General features: G+C 36.3%; 2 protein-coding genes across 2 annotated transcripts in view; one reads left to right on the forward strand and one right to left on the reverse strand.

The window, feature by feature from the left end:
* Positions 1–2677, reverse strand: part of LOC129739079 (neutral ceramidase-like) — a 40985-nt gene extending 38308 nt beyond the window's left edge. The window contains exon 1 of the mRNA XM_055730464.1: positions 2461–2677. The gene's annotated coding sequence lies outside the window, so the exon portion shown is untranslated. The remainder of the gene's footprint in view (positions 1–2460) is intronic.
* Positions 2678–3327: 650 nt separating this feature from the next.
* The window catches only part of LOC129758762 (uncharacterized), an 89736-nt gene continuing 70592 nt past the window's right edge, over positions 3328–22471 (forward strand). The window contains exon 1 of the mRNA XM_055756376.1: positions 3328–3906. The gene's annotated coding sequence lies outside the window, so the exon portion shown is untranslated. The remainder of the gene's footprint in view (positions 3907–22471) is intronic.

Here is a 22471-nt window from a genome sequence, read left to right on the forward strand (position 1 = left end):
AGTATTTCAATTAACGGCTACAAAATATTCAGAGCTTGAAATTTTCAACTATAAAACTTGCGCTTGAAAATTTATAAAGGTTTTACCAATTTTTATTTCTTTGAAAAGCCTGTTTTAATCGTTAATGATTTTTTTATTCATGAAAAGAATGGAAACTATTCGAAGTAGCAACTGAAAAGCTAAATTTTAATGCACAACCTTTTTAAAATAAGTATTTGCTTTGTGCTTTCAATATTTACAACAAAACTTCAAATTTATTATTTTTATTTTTAAGGTTCCTTATTGAACATTCAAGAAATCATCCATTTCCCAACCTGAACTTTATGTTGTTTATATTTGTTGTTTATATATGACGTTATTATTGTGAACTTCAGAATTGAACTATTTCTGTCTTTTAGGGATAACTGGACGAAATAAAAGATTATGTTATCTCTGATTTTGATCACTGGTACCCTTGAAATAAAATTGATGTTCTTGTTTTTATCAAAATAATTTGATCATCAATTAGGTATGTGTTTCGAATAAATTCTCTCAAGTTCAAAATGGATTTAATTTTCTTCAAATTTAAAATATCACAGCGGAATTTCTCAATCAAGCCTTCAATTGAAAATGAAAAAAGAAATGTTAATTTCGACGATTAATTAACAACAATTATTAGAGTTTTGCTAAACAATTTAAAATCATGATTATTTTCTTCCCTGGTCTGAAATTTATTTAAGAATTCGGGTTATTTTTTTTTTTAAATCTGGGTTAAAATTGATAAATTTTATTTCTATTATTCTTATGTCCGAAACTTTCAACTCTTACGAAGTTGTGCTAACCATAATGTTGAAAACAATTCTCATTTAACATAACATTTCTACATTGACTCGGTAATTAATGAAAAATTAAAGAAGTGTTCCGTTCGGTGAAAATATAACAAAATAACTTCAAATAGTATTTAAAAATAATGAATGAACTTCAGTTAAATTATGATTATTGAACAGTTTTAGTAAGTTTAAGAGCCGGTGAGCCAAAAATGTTGAAGATTTACTATTTGACAGGTTTTTTTAGAATTGAACCACTATTCGCTGGTTTTCCAGAAATATGGATTGCAGGAAACAATAAAAAAAAACCAGCAAAACGAATCTGTTAGTTGTTTTCCTGTAAATATTTGATTTGTTGAACGTTGCCAGTAAAATTTTTTGCTGAAAATCATACTGTATATGGTATTTACTTCAATCCGCTCTTGAGTGTCAATATGACACTATTGTATCTTTATTCTCTATACAGGCGCATTTAGATAAATATTTCTTCAAGAACCTGTAATGAATTCGTGAAATCTTTAATTTTGCATCATTAATTTTCTCATGGACGCACCCTGAGAGCCCAGTCCAAAAAAAAACTCCCTAATCAGACCTTGAGTGACAAAAAGACACTTCTTACTTAAAATCGTCAGAAATCTCGTGCTTCTCAGCCGATTTATTCAAAACTTAATATTTTAAACCTCGTAAAGTAACTCAAACATGTTTTTCAGGCACTATTCAGCAACAACACTTCAGTTTTTCGTTATTCAAATTAAAAAATCGAAAAAAACGTGCTTCGGAAAATGACTGTAGATCAGCTACGAAATGCTCAAAAAAAATCACTATTTGTCCAAGAATGCTAAAGTTAGAAGTTTTATGTTACGCACAAGAATATAATTTAATGTTTTTCTTTTAAAATCATGACAACAAAAAATGTTAAAAAGTGTTGTAAAAATCGTACCATAAGATCAATGAACCGTTAAAATTGCTCAAATAAAAGTAGATAAATTTTGGATAGGAAAGTCGACATTTGATTTTAAAAATACAAAACACAGAATCTTTTGACGAATTTTAAAATGTACCAGTTTTTCTTAAGTTTTTGTCAATTTGCAATTTCTCAGATTTTCGTACCTAAATAAATACGGCAAATTTCCAATCTCCTTTCAAAATTTTTCTACTGTGACTTAAAAAATTTCGACGATTTATTAGTTGGAAAGTACGGGCACAACTTTTTTACCTTTTTTGTGGTCATGATCTTAGAAAAATTTAAGAAAATTTGCCCTTGTGGGCAACATACAACTCCTAGCTTCAACTTTCTTGGACATCAAGTGAAATTTTCGATTAGAATTATTGAATTGTCATGTAAACTTTTTGAATTTACTTTTTTTTCAAATGGTAATATTTGAAAAATGAAGTCGAATCGCTATGTTTTTAGTGATTCGAAATTGGATGGAGTTTTTGAAAACAATTATTAATTTTGTAGGGTTCAAAATTATTATTAACAACCATTTTTATTCGATTTCATCAAAAATTTATTGAAGTGCATAATTGATTCTACGACCTACACATTTATAAAAGAAAGTTCAATGAACTGTGTAATTATAATTTCACATCTTCAACCACGTTAAGAATATTTTTTATCATCCTTGGAGTCATCATCGAAAGTTTAACTTACCTCATAAATATTAATATCAAGATACTTCTACTTTATATTCTTATTGAGCTGCGGTCTTCGCAAATTTCTTTTTCACTTTTTCACAAACACTATTTTTTACCTTTTTGCCTGAACACCCCATCGGAAAACTGACCCATAACACTACCAGTGACGAAACCAAGTTTTCCCAAAATTCAGGTCCGGAAACGCAAGCACCAAACAAAATTTGATACGCAAGCAGATGATTGCTTGTTGTTTGCGTTTCGTTTGTTTTGCTACAGCTGATTGCGGCGGAGAGCGTGAAATTATTGCGGGAGGGTGTCGAAAATCCCGCCTTCACGCGGGTGGGTGGAAGGAAAAACTGCGTAGCAGATGGTGGCTCTATCTTTTATTCAGTAGCAAAAACTTTCAGATGGTGAATGGGTTTATTCATTTGAACTGAAGAATGAATTTTGTGGAGTAGGTGGGATTAGCAGTGTTGCCAGAAGGATTTTTTGATATATGTTTGACTTTTTTTTACGAATTTCAGAATTTAAGAGTCTGATCACTGTGAAGCTTGCTGTTTACTTTAAATATAATTAAAAATTTGAAATTTAATTTTCTCAACATTTTAACAATCGGTATTACACGTTGCAAGCTTGAATTCAAAAGCTGTTTTGTAACAGTTTTATGAACTTCATAAATCTGCCTAATAATTTCAGCTGTGGTAAAAAGTAAGTATCATGCTAATCCAATCAGTTTCCAAAAAGTGCAAATTTAAAATTCAATAATCTATCACCCATCTTAATGGCTGCACTGCTTCCATTAAAAGCCAAAATTCATCCACATATTCATTCATTCAACTCATCCATTCAATTCCAGTGACGTTCGGTTCAGTCCATCGCGGGTCGTCTTCCATTTCGGTCGTGCCGGCATAAATCTTCATCCTTCGCCTTGGCGGACGGGCACATGGGTTATCGATTTTCGGTGGTGCCTTCTCGCTTGCTCCGTTGATACGCGCATACTGGAACCGGAGTGAATGAAACGGAGTGAATTGGGCAGATATACAGAAAAAAATTCTACGTGTAGGCCGAGGGGGATAAATAAACAAAAAGAAAGGGCGAGTTCTGCTGAGTGCATTGGATGTGTTGTGTTTTTTCGTGAAAGAATCAGAAGAAATTTAGTGAAGTGCTCAGTGCAATTACAACGTGCCGCGTTTAATTGTGCTCTAGCCAGAGTGTCTACTCGATCTAGTTTGAGATTACAGCTTTCTGGTGCCGAGCAGGAAGGAAATGCCGAAGAGATTATAAGAACGTTTTCCAGCCACATAAATAAGGTTGGACAGTAAAACATGAAGTAGCAGTATTCTGGAATGCTCTCTAAAAGTGCAACCATTAATTGACCGAGGACGACAACGATTTTGTTCTTGTCGAGTTGACAATTTTGATTTGTCCTGACATTACGAAATTTTAAAAAGTGTTAAGAAAGGTTGGTATCTTCCAGTAATTCAACAGCAATTTCGGGCGTAAAATCAATGTTTCAATGTCTAAACATAGCGATGATACTCAATCGTTTAGAGATCAGCGAGATGATCGGAACCATTCTCTTCTTCATGTGAATGAGTTGAAGGTCAATAATCATATGTGCAATTAACGCTATGTCCGAATGATACGGAACAAAAAATACTGTGCTGGTGCATTTGAGGCAGTTACAACCAAGAGTCTCATATACATGTGGATGTCTAAGCTTTTACTACATCACCTGAAATATTGTTATGCAAACCTTGCATAAGTTATTCTGTTTTCCCTTCTCCCTTCTATGGGTACCCGGACATAAGGGAATTTTTGGGAACGAGTGAGCCGACAAACTCGCCAGAGCTGAATCGGGAAAGGGATTTTGCGGACCAGAGCCATATTTTGGTTCAGAAACCAAATTCAAAATTGGTCCTCTAACCAGCGTGAACGATACTGGGAAGAGTTGGACACTTGTCGCCAAACTAAATTATTTTTAGAAAAACTGTCTCATAAAACTAACAATCATATCGAGTTACTTGTTAACTTTAAGTAAATCTCATTGCAGCATCCTGATCAGAGCACTCGATCACTCTCCGGTCATCCAGTATGTGATAGTTGTGAATCAGATGTGGAAGATCCTTTTCATCTTATAAGTAACTCTCCCTCATTTGCCAGACTACGTTTTCGTACTCTGGGATCTGACGCTTTAAGTTGTACAGATCCATAAATCGGGATCTAAAGTAGATGTGAATTACTACCGGCCGATTTCCGTACTTCCTGCCTTGAGTAAAGTACTAGAATAATCACTTGCTACTCAAATTAAAAGATTTTTCCAAAGCCAAAGTATTTTATATAACTGCCAGTATAGATTCCGCGAAGGATCAAGCACATCAACAGCCACCTGTGAATTATTTCTTGAAGTCTACAAAGCTTTGGATGAAAAAAATCTTGTGGGACTACTTTCTCTCGATCAGAAGAAAGCATTTGATACCATAGACCACGAAATATTGATGGAAAAACTCGCTTTCTATGGTATAAGAGGAATACCACTAGAAATTCTGAAAATTTTTCTAACAAATAGGAGCCAATATGTTTCAATAAATGGAGTTAAGAGTATAAACCAATCATTGAGAGTAGGAATACCACAGGGCAGTAACCTTGGACCGCTTCTATTCCTGGTTTACGTGAATGATTTGCCTAATCTCAACCTTATTGGAAATCCACGATTGTACGCTGATGACACTTCTTTGCTTTACACGGGAAAAAATGCTGATTCGATCGTTGAAAGCATGCGCCAAGACTGGATAGTACTATGCGAATATTTTATAAGAATCTATTGTCATTGAATGTAGCTACATCAAAATACATTATAGTGTCAACATCTAGGATAAGCTTGCCAGATTGCCCGGTTTTATCCGGGTTTGCCAGGATATTTGATGCCAAATTTCGAGAAAGTCCGGTCCGGCCCGGTTGCCCGGATATCGTGGAAAAAGTCCGGATTTTGCCCGGATTTTTTCCCAATTCTTACAAAGAAACCAAAAAAAATCAAAATTTTTGAGTAAGTTTCAGCAAAATCGATTAACGGTATGGAAATTTTCAACGGTTGTTTCAAATAATTTCGCTGATTTACTTTAATAAACCTTTAAATATTTAAGTGTTCCAAAAAGTTTTGGAAGTCTGCAATTATTAGATAATAAAATATTAATATAATTTTTTTTTGCATTTTTTCTTTGCTTTTAGATATAAAAACATCTAAATTTTGCCCGGTTTTTGGATTTGAAAAATTAAAATCTATGCCCGGATTTTGCCAGGATTTTTTGAAAAAATGCCCGGAATTGCTAGGCCCGGATGGGAGTGGAAAAAATTCTGGCAACCTTAATCTAGGAGAACACAGCAGTTGCAAAGTGAATTGACCATAGATTCGATACCAATTGAGAAAGAAAAAAGCTACACGTATCTTGGATTGAACATTGACAACGAGCTCAAATGGACCAATCTCATACAGAAACTTCATAAGGAAGTTAGTGCCACATGTGGTTTATCGTGGAAAATGAAGAAGTTAGTTCCTAGAAAAGAGTTGTCTTTAATGTACCAAGCAGTTGTATAATTTCTTAGATGTGATCTGTATCTCACTGGAAGCAATGTGTAACATACACTTCCCATCATTCGCCTAAGGGACCATTCAAATATTACGTAACGCTTTTAGGGGGGGGGGGGGGTATAGCAGTTTGTTACGCTTTGTGTATTTTGCTTAGAAATTTTGAGACGAATGTGTTACGTAGGGGGAGGGGGGGTTGAAAATGCTCGGAAATAGCGTTACGTAATATTTGAACGGCCCCTAAGTTGAGCTAGCAACATTCCATACAAATTGCAGTTAAAAAAATTACTATCTTTTTTAGTTACATTCGTTTCCGCCACCCACCGCCACCGCTCAACGTACAAAACATGTAATTTTTACATTTTGCTAGATTTTTGACCAACCTAGAATTTATGAAAATGATGAAGCTAACAAATTACCAGCTTCAGGTCGCTAGGAAATGCAATATGTAGCCCGAAAAAAATGCCCAAAAAATAGAGTGAGTAGTAGAGATCAAATGCTGCTATCAAGACCTCCACTCATATTAAGCGTTGGAACATATGCTCTTGAGTGAAAATTTCACTGTGAAATACCTTTCAAATAGATGTATCCAAACGTGAAGGTTTCTCTAATGGCACAAAATAATAACAAAAAATATTGAGTTTTGTTGAAATGAATCTATTATCCTAATTGGAAACTTTTGGAAACAAAACAAATGATTATTAATGTTGAAAAACAGACTTATACACTGCCGGCTCAAAGTTAGGGATCACCCCCTCAAAAACATGAAAATTTGTCCAGCCATCAAATACCATGCGGACATAAAAATCAGATTTTTTACCCCCTCCTTCCCCTTCGTGGACAAGCATGGACATTTGGCAAGCCCCTACCCCCCTCTGCGGATGTCTACGTGGACAGATTTGAAATTTTTGTATTTTCTACATCTAGTTCGAAAACACTACTTTTTGTCTTTTTGTTATTGAAACGGCTGATTTTGAAAAAAAAAACGAATAAGCAAGTCCTGATTTAAAATAATTTAATAATTTTAAATTTCCTTACTATCATATTTATCACTTGCTTTCAATACTAATTGTTTAAACTTAAACTGGAAAGCTTTGAAATTTTATGATTTTGATTTAAACATCTTCTTAATATTTATTCACCTTTAGGAAATATTCTGAAAGTAAGTATGTCCACGTGGACATGACCCAAACCCCTACCCCCCTCTCCGTGGACAAGCTTGGACTTTTTCATACACCCCCTAAGTTGTCCACGTGGTATGTGAACGGCCCCTCGTTGGTGTAAGAAAAGTGATATATAAATTATCTTATCCTGTACAGTTTTTGTGAAAAGATTAAACCAGCGTGGGGTATTATGCACCAAGCTTCAAAATAATTGCCATATGAATATTTAATTTTTTTTTCTTGCTTTGCAATAAATTTTCACTTTTCAGCATATGCATGAACTATAACTATAAAAATTTCAGACTTCAACTTTGCCCAACGTCTCTAGTCTGTAGGAATAGGGAAAAAAAGTTAGTCGCTTACACTGTTTTTTTTTCATGAAGAGAATCTAGGAACACTGTAAAATTTCCAGAAGCAAATCGTTCAATGTACAGAAAAGCTGTCCTATGTTCAGGTTGCCAGAATTTTTTCAACACGTATCCGGGCCGAACAAACTGGGCAATTTTATATAAAAAGCTGAAAAAGTCCGGGCATTTGATTTCAAAAATGACCACTAGAAATCCGGGCAATATGCGGGAAAATTTTATCAAAAAATCTCAGAAAATATTTAACAAAAATCAAGAAAAAAAAATGAAAAAAAGTAGTTTTCTTCAAAATTTATTTTTATAAAACTTGCTCATAACATTTCTATTAGAGGCGATCTTTGTATTTTTCATTGAATTGCCAAATAAATGAAATGAAATCCGGGTCGAACTGTTCCCAAAATTTGTTTTAAATATCCGGGCAATCTAGCAACCTTATCCTATGTAGCTAAAAAGTTATTGATTTTTAAGTCTTGAAATGTTCTGATGAAAGCATTTACATGAAATTTTTTATGATTTGCAAAAACTCGTTTGAAGTTAACAGAAGTCTAGGGCCAACAAATGGCATGGTTTCACAAATAAATACTAAAACTAAGGTGAGTTGTCTTTTTGCTAAATAAAAGCAGACTAAAATTGTGAATAAAAATTAAAAAAAAAATCATTTCTATTTGTGTTTTTATTTGTACGACTCATTAATGAGATTATTTATTGCTATTTTTAATGTCCTATTGATATATTGACAGGCCCGAATGATATATCGTTGTTGCTCTCCCGAGCAGACTTTGATACCTTGATCAACAGCAAAACAGCCGACAAAATAAGCTATCGATGCCTAAATGATAGCATAACTTAGTGTTGTGTTTTCACCAATGACAAAATTAGGTTTTTATTGAAGTATCAATATTTTTAATCTCGATGTCAAACTAAATAATGCATCAATAATGAAAGCAAGATTATTTGTTGTTCTCCTATTTACAATAGCTGAATAAAGCATCATTAAGGTTTCATTTACTTTCATAAATGGGAACAGCTAGATCCAAATGATAGCATGATTTGGTATCCAATTTTCATTAGGTTTATTAAGGTGTATTAATTTGTATTGAACTGAAAGCAAATAATTAATTCAGTCATTACCAGTGTAGTGCGCGCATTAATTAGTATTTTTTTCTCTGTCATAACTAAATTAGGAATCATTAAGCTATCGTGTTGCTATCATGATTTTTTTAACTAAATTGGTATCAATTTGCCCGAATAAAAGTGGTATGATACCAAAAGTGTGTTTTCATTTCTCCTATACACAAAGCACAATCATACTTAATTTTGGTTGGTGAAAATGCTGATTGGATCCTTGTTAAGTCGTCAATTCTTATGAAGTTTTAAAAGCTCAGCGAATTTTGGTTGTGCTTAACCCTTCGTTTTATAAAGTTACAAATTAGCAACAATTAATGTATGGATAAATGAAAAAATCGTATTTTATTTTAATTTTTTTTCTTGATGTACTCATCATTCCCAACTGATAAAAATGATGTTTAAGGAAAATTTAAAAAAAACCATGAAATGAAGGGTTATTGCCTTAAACTGGCATCTGTACCACCTTGATTTTGTACCATTTTGCCTAAAATGTTGCTCGTAAGACTCAACACAAGAAGTCTTGGTTTCAAAATAACTATACAAAATGTTGAAATAGCTTGTTTAAAAAAATGCACATGAAAACAATGGTCGGATTATTATTTCTTATGCTTGAAATTGCCATGAACTTTTGTACGTCCATACTCGCTCGCCGTTCTTTTTGTAAATACGTGTAAAACACCAGTGTTTAACAATTTTTCAACACCATTTTCCTACAGGGAAGTCATTTTTTACCTTCTCTTGAGAAGTATGAATGTGGTTACTTTTCAACCACAAAGATTTACAGCAAAGAAGCAGAAAAATGATCATTTTTTAGGTAATTTCCGTCATTTTATATCTGGAATTTAAAAAAAAAAATTTTCAACATTGTTATTGTTCCGCCCCGCGATACCTCATGTCATTTTAATTTGTATCCACTAAACAAGAAGAAAACACGGATCCGTGATATGAAGCTTGCGATCGGAACATCCTAATTTTGGTGGAGATGGTCCACAATAGTTGTAAGTGCAATCTGAATTAGATGGAAGGTGGAGTGGAGGTGGATCAGCTAAATCTATGTGGTTGTTATCTCTAAGCGTAAGATGCCAGTATAGGATTTGTAAAAACCAGCTATCGGAAGAATGCCAGGGAGCGCAAAACTTTGCTTTAATAGCCTTCAAATCGTTGCCAGTTGTAGAGAATAGATGAAATAAAGGAATGTATAGAAATAAAAGAAAATTGTTGATACAAATATCACCGATGAAACCGGTCACAAAAAACGTATTATTGAGTTTTGAATAAAATCGTGCAATGAGAATGAGCAAGAATATTTCGGAGAGCACGAACAAGAGCACTGAGTGCGTCAGTTGATTCGCGACTATTGTAAAGAACGGATGCGTGATTCTAAGCAGTTTCACCGGCGGATTCGACAGTGACAATATTTTCCAGTTCTTTCATTGGCCAATATTACTCAATTCCCATCTGATTTTTAGCCATCTGGATGATCTGGAGAACATGAGGAAGATTATCTCACTTGAAGCCCGCGCAGGAGCAAAATCATTTCAAAATTTACAAACAATGGGCTCTCTCTATCATAACGGATTTCAACTGACTTCAGTCCACATTTTATACGATCTTTTCACCTTTCAGTTCAGGACTTTAAGTTCAGTTCCAGCGATGATCGCCAGTTGCGGACTCAAAATCCTGTTGAGACGAAGATAGCCAGTTCAAGACTTTAACTTCAGTTTCTGGGATGATCGCCAGTTACGGACTAAAGATCGCCGGTTGCGGACAAGAAATCCAGTTGAGGCGAAGGTCTTCAGTTTAGTACATTGAAGTCCAGTTCAAGCGATGATCGCCAATTGCGGAGTAAAAGTTCAGTTGAGGCGAAGGTCGCCAGTTGAGGACTTTCAAGTCCTGTTTAGGCAAGGATCCCTAGTTGCGGACTAGAAGTTCATTCAGTTTAGAACTTTCAATGATCGCCAGTTGCGGACTCAGAGCCCTATTGAGGCGAAGGTCGCCAGTTAAGGACTATAAGTCCAGTTTAGGCGGTGATCATTAGTTGCGGACTTAAAGTCCAATTTAGGCGAAGGTTACCAGTTTTGGACTTTCTAGTCCAGTTCAGGCAAGGATCGCCAATTGCGGACTAGTAGTTCAGTTGAGGTGAAGGTCGATAGTTTAGTACATTCAGGCGATGTTGCGGACTAGAAGTTCAGTTGAAGCGAAGGTCGCCAGTTCAAGACTATAAGTTCAGTTTCGGCGAGTCCAATTGAGGCGAAGGTCGCAAGTTCAAAACTTTCGAGTCCAGTTCAAGCGAAGATCGTCAGTTGCGGACTGGAAGTCCAGTTGAGGCGAGAGTCGCAAGTTCAGGACTACAAGTCCAGTTTAGGCGGTGATCATTAGTTGCGGACTAAAAGTCCAGTTGAGGCGAAGATCACCATTTTAGGACTTTTGAGTTTAGTTCAGGCAATGATCGCCAATTGCGGAATAGAAGTCCAGTTGAGTCGAAGGTCGTCAGTTCAGTACATTCAAGTCCAGTTCCGGCAATGATCACCAGTTGTGGACTAGAAATCCAGTTGAGGCGAATGTCGCCAGTTCAAGACTATAAATTCAGTTTCGACGATGATCGCCAGTTATGGACTAGAAGTCCAGCTAAGGCAAAGGATCCCAGTTTGGGACTTTCGAGTCCAGTTCAGACAATGATCGCCAATTGCGCACTAGAAGTTCAGTTGAGGCGAAGGTCGCCAGTTTAGTACATTCAAGTTCAATTCGGGCGATGATGGCCGGCACCAGTTGAGGCGAAGGTCGTCAGTGTAGAACTTTCGAATCCAGTTCAGGCGATGATCGCCAGTTGTTGACTAGAAGTACAGTTGAGGAGAAGGTCGCCAGTTTAAGACATTCAAGTTCAGCTCAGGCGATGAAGGCCAGTTGTGGACAAAAGTCCAGTTGTGGTGATAGTCGCCAGTTCAGGACTTTTAAGTTCAGTTTAGGCGATGATCGCTAATTGTGAACAAGACGTAAAGTTGAGGAAAAGTTCGCCAGTTTAGTACATTGAAGTCCAGTTCAGACGATGATCGCCAGTTGTGGACTAGAAGTCCAGTTGAGGCGAAGGTCGCCAGTTTAGAACATTCAAGTCCAGTTCAGGCGATGATCGCCAATTGTGGACTAGAAGTAAAGTTGAGAAGAAGGTCGTCAGTTTAGAACATTCAAGTCCAGTTCTGCCGATAATCGCCAGTTGCGGACTAGAAGTCCTATTGTGGCGAAGGTCGCCAGTTTAGAACATTCAAGTCCAGTTCAGGTGGTGATTATATGTTGCGGACTAGAAATCCAGTTGAGGCGAAGTTCGCCAGTTCAAGACTATAAGTTGTGTTTCGGCGATGATCGCCAGTTTCAGACTGAAAGTCCAGTTGAGGCAAAGGATGCCAGTTTAGTATATTCAAGTCCAGTTCAGGCGATGATCGCCAGTTGGCGTCTAGAAATCTAGTTGAGAATTAGTTGGATTCTATTAAGACAATGACCGCCATTTAGGACTGAAGTCCACTTGACGAAATTTCCACCAGTTGAGGACTTCAAGTCCAGTTTATGCGACTTTTGCCAGCTAAAGATGTTGAATGCCCAATTAAGGAAGTCAAATCGAAACATTAATGATCACTTTTTTTTTCTTTCAATCTGATATTTTAGAGATTACTTAGCTTAGCTTAGCTTGATTAACTACTCACATCCACCTTGAATCGTAAAACCCGAAATGCATGGTTAAAGAAAATATATGCATGACTTGTTCAAAACTCAAATTATGATAACTATCACTTAGAGTTCCACGATCGCTGGCGTGGCTCAGTAGAACAAGTTCTACATCGCCAATGGTTGCTACTCCTTGATTGACCGAGGCCATCAATTTTATTCAGAGGTCAAATGAATGATGCTTGGGATTGGCAGTTCATTCACACTGCACAAAACTGATGCTCTCTCTTTTAACGTCAATAACGGCGCCGGCCACGTCCTAGTAGTCAATGGATAGATTGGAAGAAGGAGAAAAGGATGAAAGATCTATTTTGTGCTTTAGGACCGAGGTCACCTCTGCATCCTAGCAAAATAATTTTGGTTGGGAGAGGGGTTAAAGGAATTGATTAGGAGACACTTTTGACTAGTGTTGTGGTGAACAATAAATATTATTTTCCTGACTCATTAGTTTCCATAGAAGCAGGCATGAGTATGTTAGGTTAAATGGTGATAAAAAAAATAACGACTTTTACCAAGTGTAAACATAAATTTGTAAAAATATTTCTTTTGTATAGTCGCGTAATCCAATGGCATATCAAGTTGACGGTTAACCGATTTTTTATTTGAGCGCTGTCTATGAAAACCCTAATTTGAATTGCAACAAGTTAAGCGATGATGAATGAACATGAAAATTCAATCATTTTTAGTAAAAGACTGATAATCTCTGTTTTAGATAGAATGGTTAGGTATAATACGGCGCCAGTGATATAAACATCAACAAAGATACAATGGAATTAATAAATAATATTTAAACAACTTTGTTATATAAATGAACTATTACTTCTGTCTATCAATAAAAATTTTACTCCAAAAACAACTCTCATCAATCTAGTCGAAAAAAATAGCTACTAAATCTAGAAAAAAAGTGGAGGAGGTAGTAATTTGGCTACGACCGCTAAACGTAGAATTACGCAATTGTTTTTTGTCAATGTATAGAATAATATGACGGCAATATGACGTGACAAATTTCACTCATTTAACAGAATTTAACATGTGACATAAACCTATCACCAGAAATAATCTGAGCATGCAGTACATGTGACATAATCGGATCATGCAACATAATCAGATCATGTAACATAATTCGACCAGGTGACCTAATTCAACCATGCAATAAAATCGACCATCTGACATAATCCGACAATGCAACATAATCAACAACATGGCACAATCTGATTATGCAATATAATCAACCATGTGACAATATCCGATCATGCAGTTAAATCGAAGATGTGACATTATTTGATCATGCAACATTTTCGACCATGCAACATATTTTGACCATGTGACAAAATCCGACCATGCTACAAAACTCGATCATGCAACATAATCCGACCATGTGACAAAATCCAACCATTCAACATAATCGAATCATACAACATAATCGGACCATGTGACATAATCCGATCCTGTGACATAATCGACCATGCAACAAATATGTGACATAATCCGACCATGTGACGTAATCGGACCATGTGACATAATCGGATCATGCAAGATAACCAGACCATCCGACATAATCCTACCATGCAACATTATCGACCATGTGAAATAATCCGACCATGCAACATAATCGACCATGTGACATGATTCGATCATGCAACAAAATCGACCATGTGACATTATCGAATCATGCAACATAATCCGACCATGCAACATAATCGGACCATGCAACAAAATCGGAGCATGTGACAGATTCTGATCATGCAACATAATCCGACCATGCGACATAATCGGACCATTTGATATAATCCGACCATTCAACAAAATCGGACCATGTGACATAATTGCCCATGCAACAGAAATGGACCATAAGACATAATCTGACCAAGCAAAATAATCCGACCATGTGACGAAATCCAACCATGCAACATAATGGGACCATGTGACATAATCGACCATGCAACATAATCCGACCATGCAACATAATCGGACCATGTGACATAATCCGACCATGCAACATAATCCGACCATGTGACAAAATTAAACTATGCAACAGAATCGGACCATGTGACATAATCACCCATGCAACATTATCGACAATGTGACATAAATCGATCATGCAACATAATCGGACCATGTGACATAATCCGATCATGCAACATAATCCGACCATGAGACATAATCTGATCATGCAACATCATCGAACTATGTGACATAATCGCCCATGCAACATAAATGGACCCTGTGCCATAATCCGACCATGGAACATTATCGACCATGTGACATAAATTTGAATCATGCAACATAATCGGACCATGTGACATAATCCGATCATGCAACATAATCCGATGATGCAACATAATCGGACCATGTGACATAATCGCCCATGCAACAAAAATGGACCCTGTGACATAATTCGATCGTGCAACAATATCAACCATGTGACAAATCAATCATGCAACATAAACGGACCATGTGACATAATCCGACCATGTAACAAAATCCAACTATGCAACATAATCGCCCATACAACATAAATTGACCATGTGACATAATCCGACCATGCAACATAATCCGATCATGCAACATAAATTGACCATGTGACATAATTCGACCATGTAACATAATCCGACCATGCAACATAATCCGACCATGTGACGAATTCCAACCATGCAACATAATCGACCATGCAACATAATTCGACCATGTGACAAAATCCGACCATGCAACATTATCAGACCATGTGACATAATCCGACCATGTGACAAAATTAAACCATGCAACATAATTGGACCATGTGACATAATCAGATCATGCGACATAATCGGATCATGCAACATTATCGACCATGTGACATAAATCGATCATTCAACATAATCTGACCATGTGACATAATCCGATCATGCAACATATTCGGAATATGTGACATAATCCGACCATGCAACATAAATCGACCATGTGACGAAATCTAACCATGCAACATAATCGGACTATGTAACATAATCGACCATGTGACATAATCCGACCATGCAACATAATCCGACCATGTGACGAAATCCAACCATCGACCATGTGACATAATCCGACTATGCAACATAATCGGACCATGTGACATAATCCGACCATGCAACATAATCCGACCACGTGACATAACCCGATCATGCAACATCATCGGACTATGTGACATAAATCGATCATCTAACATAATCGGACCATGTGACATAATCGCCCATGCAACATAATCCGACCATGTGACATAATCCGACCATGCAACATTATCGACCATGTGACATAAATCGATCACGCAACATAATCGGACCATGTGACATAATCCGACCATGCAACATAAATCGACCATGTGACGAAATCTAAACATGCAACATAATCGGACTATGTGACATAATCGACTATGTGACATAATCGACCATGTGACATAATCCGACCATGCAACATAATCCGACCATGCAACATAATCCGACCATGTGACGAAATCCAACCATCGACCATTTGATATAATCCGACTATGCAACATAATCGGACCATGTGACATAATCCGACCATGCAACATAATCCGACCATGCAACATAATCCGACCATGTGACATAATCCGACCATGCAACATAAATCGACCATGTGTCGAAATCTAACCTTGCAACATAATCGGACCATGTGACATAATCGCCCATGCAACATAAACGGACCATGCAACATAATCCGACCATGCAACATTATCGACCATGTGACATAAATCGATCAAGCAACATAATCGGACCATGTGACATAATCCGACCATGCAACATAAATCGACCATGTGACGAAATCTAAACATGCACATAATCGGACTATGTGACATAATCGACCATGTGACATAATCCGACCATGCAACATAAATCGACCATGTGACGAAATCCAACCATCGACCATGTGACATAATCCGACTGTGCAACATAATCGGACCATGTGACATAATCCAACCATGCAACATAATCCGACCATGTAACAAAATCCAACTATGCAACATAATCGCCCATGCAACATAAATTGACCATGTGACATAATCCGACCAGGCAACATAATCGGACCATGTGTTATAATTCGATTATACAACGCCACTTGCGATGACCTGTAGGATCCCTGCCACTGCCACTGGAGTCCTCCGCCACTGAACGCCTCCGCCGCTGGCTGTCTACGCTGGTGTGGTGGCCGTCATCGCTGCTCACCATCATCGTTGCTCACTGGTCCACGGTTGCCACTGAACTACTGCAAATCGATATCTGAGTCGGATTACCACTGGTGGGGTCCACACTCAGATCGAAGTGCAGCAACGGTCTGTTCAGCTTGACGGCTAACAGAGAAAGAAACCGAGTCGGTCGACGGGCCCTTTGTTTTATACCTTTCGTAGGTAGGGAAAAACAAAACCCATCAAAGCAGGCGTTGGTGATGACGTCATAATCCTTTAGATAGGATGTCTGTCAAATGGAAAGCTTTCGTGACGCGAGATCTGTTCGCAAATTTCAATTTGCCCCCCTATAGTGTTGCCGTAAGACGTAATTCTACGTCAAAAAATTAAAAACAATTGTTTACAGAGAGCCTTTTTCATGAAAAATTTCAAACATAGCTATTCTAGCTTTCATAAGGCCAGTTTACGACAAATACAATAACAATAAAAAAAATCATGAAAATTAAAAAAAAAAATTATAACATCGCTATTGTACAATAAAGCCTAAAAATTAAATTAATTCTTTTTAAAATCTTATTGAATATTTCATGAAAATAGATGCATTTATGTATTTTAATCGGAACGAATAAGATTTAAATTTTGAATTCATTGCATCGCTAAAAGGAAAGTTCAATTTTCGTGTCAGAATTCCTTCATTTGGCAGAAATTGGAAGCTGAAAGCATTATACCACTACCTTCATTTATGTAAACGTTATCAGCCAGAAATTTGAAATGATTTTTCCTTTAAGTTTTGATTCCGGCTTATTAGTAAAGTTAATATAGTAACTTTGCAATGTTTTGATAGATTATTTTACATAATACATCCAGCTAAACAATATTATACAACTAACACCTAAAAAAATAAAATGGAAATACTCGTCATGGTCACTTTGAAGGAAATTACTCCTCAATCTGTCCGAAAGGTGTAGTGCAAGCACCCATTCGCAATTCCAAGGTTAATTCTTTAAATTTAGTCTCTGACGCACTCGAAATTTATCGTTTACTTGTGTAGTATAATATTAAAGAACCAAATCAATCAACGAATTATTTTTCAGCTTTTTAGCACTTGTCAAAAATTGAAATTAGTATCTAAAATCAATTTTTGTTTAAATGGAAATTCTGGTGGTAACAATATCTTTGTTCAATTCTTTTACATAAAAAACCACTTATCTCAAGTTTCTATCCGGTGTTCTCCCAGCTTTTCCGATACTTGCTTGACAAAACTTTCTGCTGGATTGATCCGGAAGGCTTCGTTCTAGCCCTCTCCAGCACTTCAGCATCTATCACTACACTACACTTTGTTTGTCTTTTCATGTTAAATTCACAAATAGAAATATGTTTATCTAAGAAATTTCCAAGAAAAAACGCTAGAGAATCTGATATTTTAGAGATTACTGCTGGAAAACTTCATATGACACATAAAAATCATTTTAAGCACAGTTTTTCAAGAACTAGACCGTGTTATTCAAATCTCAATAGCTATACAAGTTATTTGGAATATGAAAAGTTTCGCAACAATTCTATCTCTAATTCTAACTTTTTGTTTTATCAGCCAAAAAAATGTGTTTTTTTGCAGAAAATGGTTGAATTTCAAGCCTCATCTTAACACTTTCTTATGTACGCTAAATTATGAAAAATTTGATTTTTTTAACAAATAGTCACCGTTGATGAATTTTGTATATGCTAATTTAATGGCGTTTGAACGTTATGCCAAAAATTCTTAAAGGAAAAATTAAGGATTTAAATTTAATGACGCACAGATAATGCAGATGCTTGTTTGAAGAATTTTTAAAGGTGTAGATTGTTGATATTTCATTGTGTTAGATGCATAACAATATTTTTAAATGAAAAAACAATGTTCTAAAAATTCGATGACGTCTTGTTATGGCGTTTGACCTATGAGTTTATATAAATATGGGTGCAGAATTAAAATGATTCAGTTTTTCATAATTTTTTCAACAAATTGCTTTTTAATTTTATTTCTTCTACTTCTACCTTTGATTTTTCAAGCTTTTTAAGAACTTAGAACCTCTAACATTTTTTCAATCAGGGTCGATTTTTTCACCATTGTATTTTTTTTTTTTTTGCTGGCTCATTTCTGCTCCAAGCCTGATATTAGGGCTGATTTCATATTGTAAGACAGATACAGAAAATTGTGAGGCAGGAGCTTTGAAAAGATTTTACATAAACACAGATAGCGTGAACAACGGACGTTCTAGTTCCTTGTTGGATGGGCCGAAAATTTCAGTTTTTTCTTTTAATAATCGAAAAAGTTTAAATTTTTATGCGAGTCAAGGCTTCTCATCAGCTGTTTTGGTTCTAATGAGATTTGAAAGCTTCAAGCTTTCATCACGTTCCGTTTGTTATCAAACAAATAAGCCTCAATCCGGAGATAAATGTGGAGCAGCCAAATCATACCCGACGTGGTCAAATTCAAAATAACGAAATCGTTAAAATTGGCCACATCCACCGTGTACAACATTCTAAAAGGTTTTGGTGGGTGGCATGCCTTTTATCTATCGGCAGGTTGAAAGCGAGCGTCGTTGTATGGAAATTAAGGATTGCATTTGAAGGTGTTAAATAAGATTATGTTAAATTTAAAGTAAGGTTGCCGAATTGCCCGGATTTTTCCCATATTTATTCACTTTATTTGGAAAATCAAACAAAAAAAACAAATTCTGATATAATCCGTCAAAAACGAAATTTTTTGTGCAAGTTTAAGCAAATTTTGGATGCCTTCAAACAATTTTAAATCTGCCGATTAATATTGATAAATTTCTTTTTCAATTTTTTTTTTTATTTTTGTTGCGTAATTTCTGGATCTTGACCAAATTTGCCGGGATATTGCGCGGATATTTGCTCGTCAATTTTGAGTTCAAATGCCCAGATTTTGACAGGTTTTTGTGCTTAATTGCCCGGCCGGGATACGTACTGAAAACAAAAATCTGGCAACGTTAGTTTCGGCCAGTGTCAGATGTCAGTGTCAGATGGTGAGAAAGATGTGTTTTTATAAAAAAAAAAAATCTGCTGATCAAAATGCTTGCACTTATATTACAGCAATAGACTGAGTCAATTTGGGGTCATTTTTGAATTTCTCGAACCCTGGGGTCTTAAAAGCTTCATCGTTATCCAAAACTCATCCATGATTTCTTGTAGAATTTTTAATTAACGTTTACATGAGTAAATTTGAACTTTTAGGTTGGTATAGGAAAATTGAATTTATTGTACCGAAAAATCAACATCATTTTTGTTTCTTCTGTGGAACCGAGCCAGCTGATGGTTTTTTGTGCCAATTTATAAAATTCCTTAAGGTAAGTTTTCGCTGAACAACTTTGTCGAAGACCGTAACTTCGTATTTTATTAGACAAAAAAGTTATAAGGTGTTGAATGGGGATATATCTTTTCGCATTGATAAACGATAAATTCAATTGACATCACTGCAAGGTGCCTAGCATGCAATACTTCGGGAGGGACAAGCAGTGATGTCAATTCAATTTATTGTTTATCAATGCGAAAAGACATACCCCTGTTAAATAGCATATAACTTTTTCGCCTAATGAGATGCGAAGTTACGGTCTTCGACAAAGTTGTTCAGCGAAAACTTACCTTAAGGAATTTTATAAATTGGCACAAAAAACCATCAGCTGGCTCGGTTCCACAGAAGAAACAAAAATGATGTTGATTTTTCAGTACAAAATATTCAATTTTCCCATACAAACCTAAAAGTTCAAATTTACTCATGTAAATGTTACTTAAAAATTCTACAAAAAATCATGGGTGAGTTTTGGACCAAAACGAAGCTTTAAGACCCCAGGGTTCAAGAAATTCAAAAATGACCCCAAATTGACTCAGTCTATTGGAGCGATATCCTAATTTACTCGACATTTTCATGATAGTTGATTTCATTCCTTCCATGGCGACCATCAGAAATTGCTTCAACCAGTTGGTAACTTGGCAAATCTAGCTCTTCAATGAACACTTATTGAATGTTTGGGTTAAGGTTTAGTTTCAATCTTACCGCAAAGTAAAAAAAACTTAAAAAGCTAGCTCGAACAATCATCCAAGATCATAATAATCGATCTTCATCAGCCGGGGCAAAATGGTGCCAATAAAATCCAATTGGCAAACGCTTTTCCGCTTTCCCTCCTGCGGTTTTCGCTGCAACCAATTCAAACAAGAAAAGATGCAATTGTTGATGTGTTTATGATCTGAATCAGCTTTCCGGGTCAACTCTGAACTCTTCTTTTCGCGGTTATTTGCTAGGAGTAGCATAAACTGCATCTCTCATCAGAGTCATTCGCAACACGATGATCGATATCGATCGTTTTCCAAGGGACAAAGCCAAATGTTTTTAAATTGAAGTTTTTATCGGGTGTTTTTTTCTTATTTGTTTCGTTTTTCATTCTGGTACTCTTGACGGCCAACTTTAGAAGCCGACAATTGCAGTCGGTCATTTGTCCCAGTGAATGGAACTAAATGATTACTTTTATGGAGCAATTGAGATCCTCAAAACAAAAATTGGTCCGAAACTTTGGAAGAAAGCGAAAAGTGCTTAACGATCTAAAGCATGTTTCCTCACATTTTCTTCTAGCGTTAAATTTGAGATAGCTTCAACAGATGATCCAGTAAGTGACCTGATTCATAATCGATTCACCAAAACTCCGGCTTTCTTCCGACCTCACTTCGTTTTCTGGTGAGAAGATTTCCCCGCGGGCCCCAAAGACCTTGTCGTATATGTTTGCTTCCATGTGAACTTATTTCAAGATAGAAAATAGAAATGAAAGCAAACGCGATAACCCATTCCATTTTCTCAACGTTCCGAATCTTTTTCCATCCGGTCAACCGGCCGGCAAAGCGCCGAGCTGTGAATGCCAAACGATCTCAACGACATGGATCATACATATTACATGAATCATAAAAAAAAACAACATAGCGCGAAAGAACATATGATCTTGAAGTCTAGAAATGCATCACTTCCACAGTGCCACATGCTCTATTCTAAACATATGTATGCTCGTTTGTACGAATCGGCACTTTTTCTATGTTCAACGCAAAACAAGTGAAAGTAAAACGGCACACGAGCATACATGAGGCGATGTTGCCCAGTTAAGAATGGAAAGTGAACATAAAAATGAAAAAAAAACGTTCAAGAAGAACACGCAAGAACACCACAACAAAGCAACGAGTGTAGATCCGGAGTGTGGGTTTGATTGAATGAGCATGCAGTCAGCGATTGCGATTAGAACATTAGAATCACTCCGGCAGCAAACGCGGAAATGTTAGGCTAAGAAAATTTTAAAAAAATCTCGAATGGAAGTTAAAAAATTTTAAACTTTAAAATTTTTTTTATTAATTATTCCCAAAAAAGTCATTCGATTCCCACAGACTATTAGCTAAAGCTAAAAACTTCCAAAGGCAAAGTACCGAAATCAATGGACTACAATCTGAAACATTTCAATAGAGGCGGCACCCATTAAATTTAGCCGACAAGCAAGTGCAGTGGAGCAAAAGTGCAACAACGCGCCTTCCCGAGTATCTAATGAAATTTGCTAGGGCACAACGCCATGTCGTCACTAAACGAACAGCATCAGACCTATTCCACGATCTTCAATTTAAAAACCAAATGTTTGCCACCCCTCCGGGCTAAAATCGCGGTAAGTTTCTGGCAGAATCAAAGTCAAGACTACAGAGAGAACATGCAATTTGAATAGACGACGACTATGGGATGACGATCCCATCTTGATAGATTCTTTCGAAGACGACGATGCTGATGTAATTTATTTCCTTTCGCGGTGTAGTCTAACTACATGAATGGTTGGTGGAATATATCTGCATAAAACGGCAGGGTGCCCAACAATTGGGTGAGC

The sequence above is a fragment of the Uranotaenia lowii genome, chromosome 1 (genome assembly GCF_029784155.1).
Source record: "Uranotaenia lowii strain MFRU-FL chromosome 1, ASM2978415v1, whole genome shotgun sequence".
In the NCBI taxonomy this organism is placed as follows: Eukaryota; Metazoa; Arthropoda; class Insecta; order Diptera; family Culicidae; genus Uranotaenia; species Uranotaenia lowii.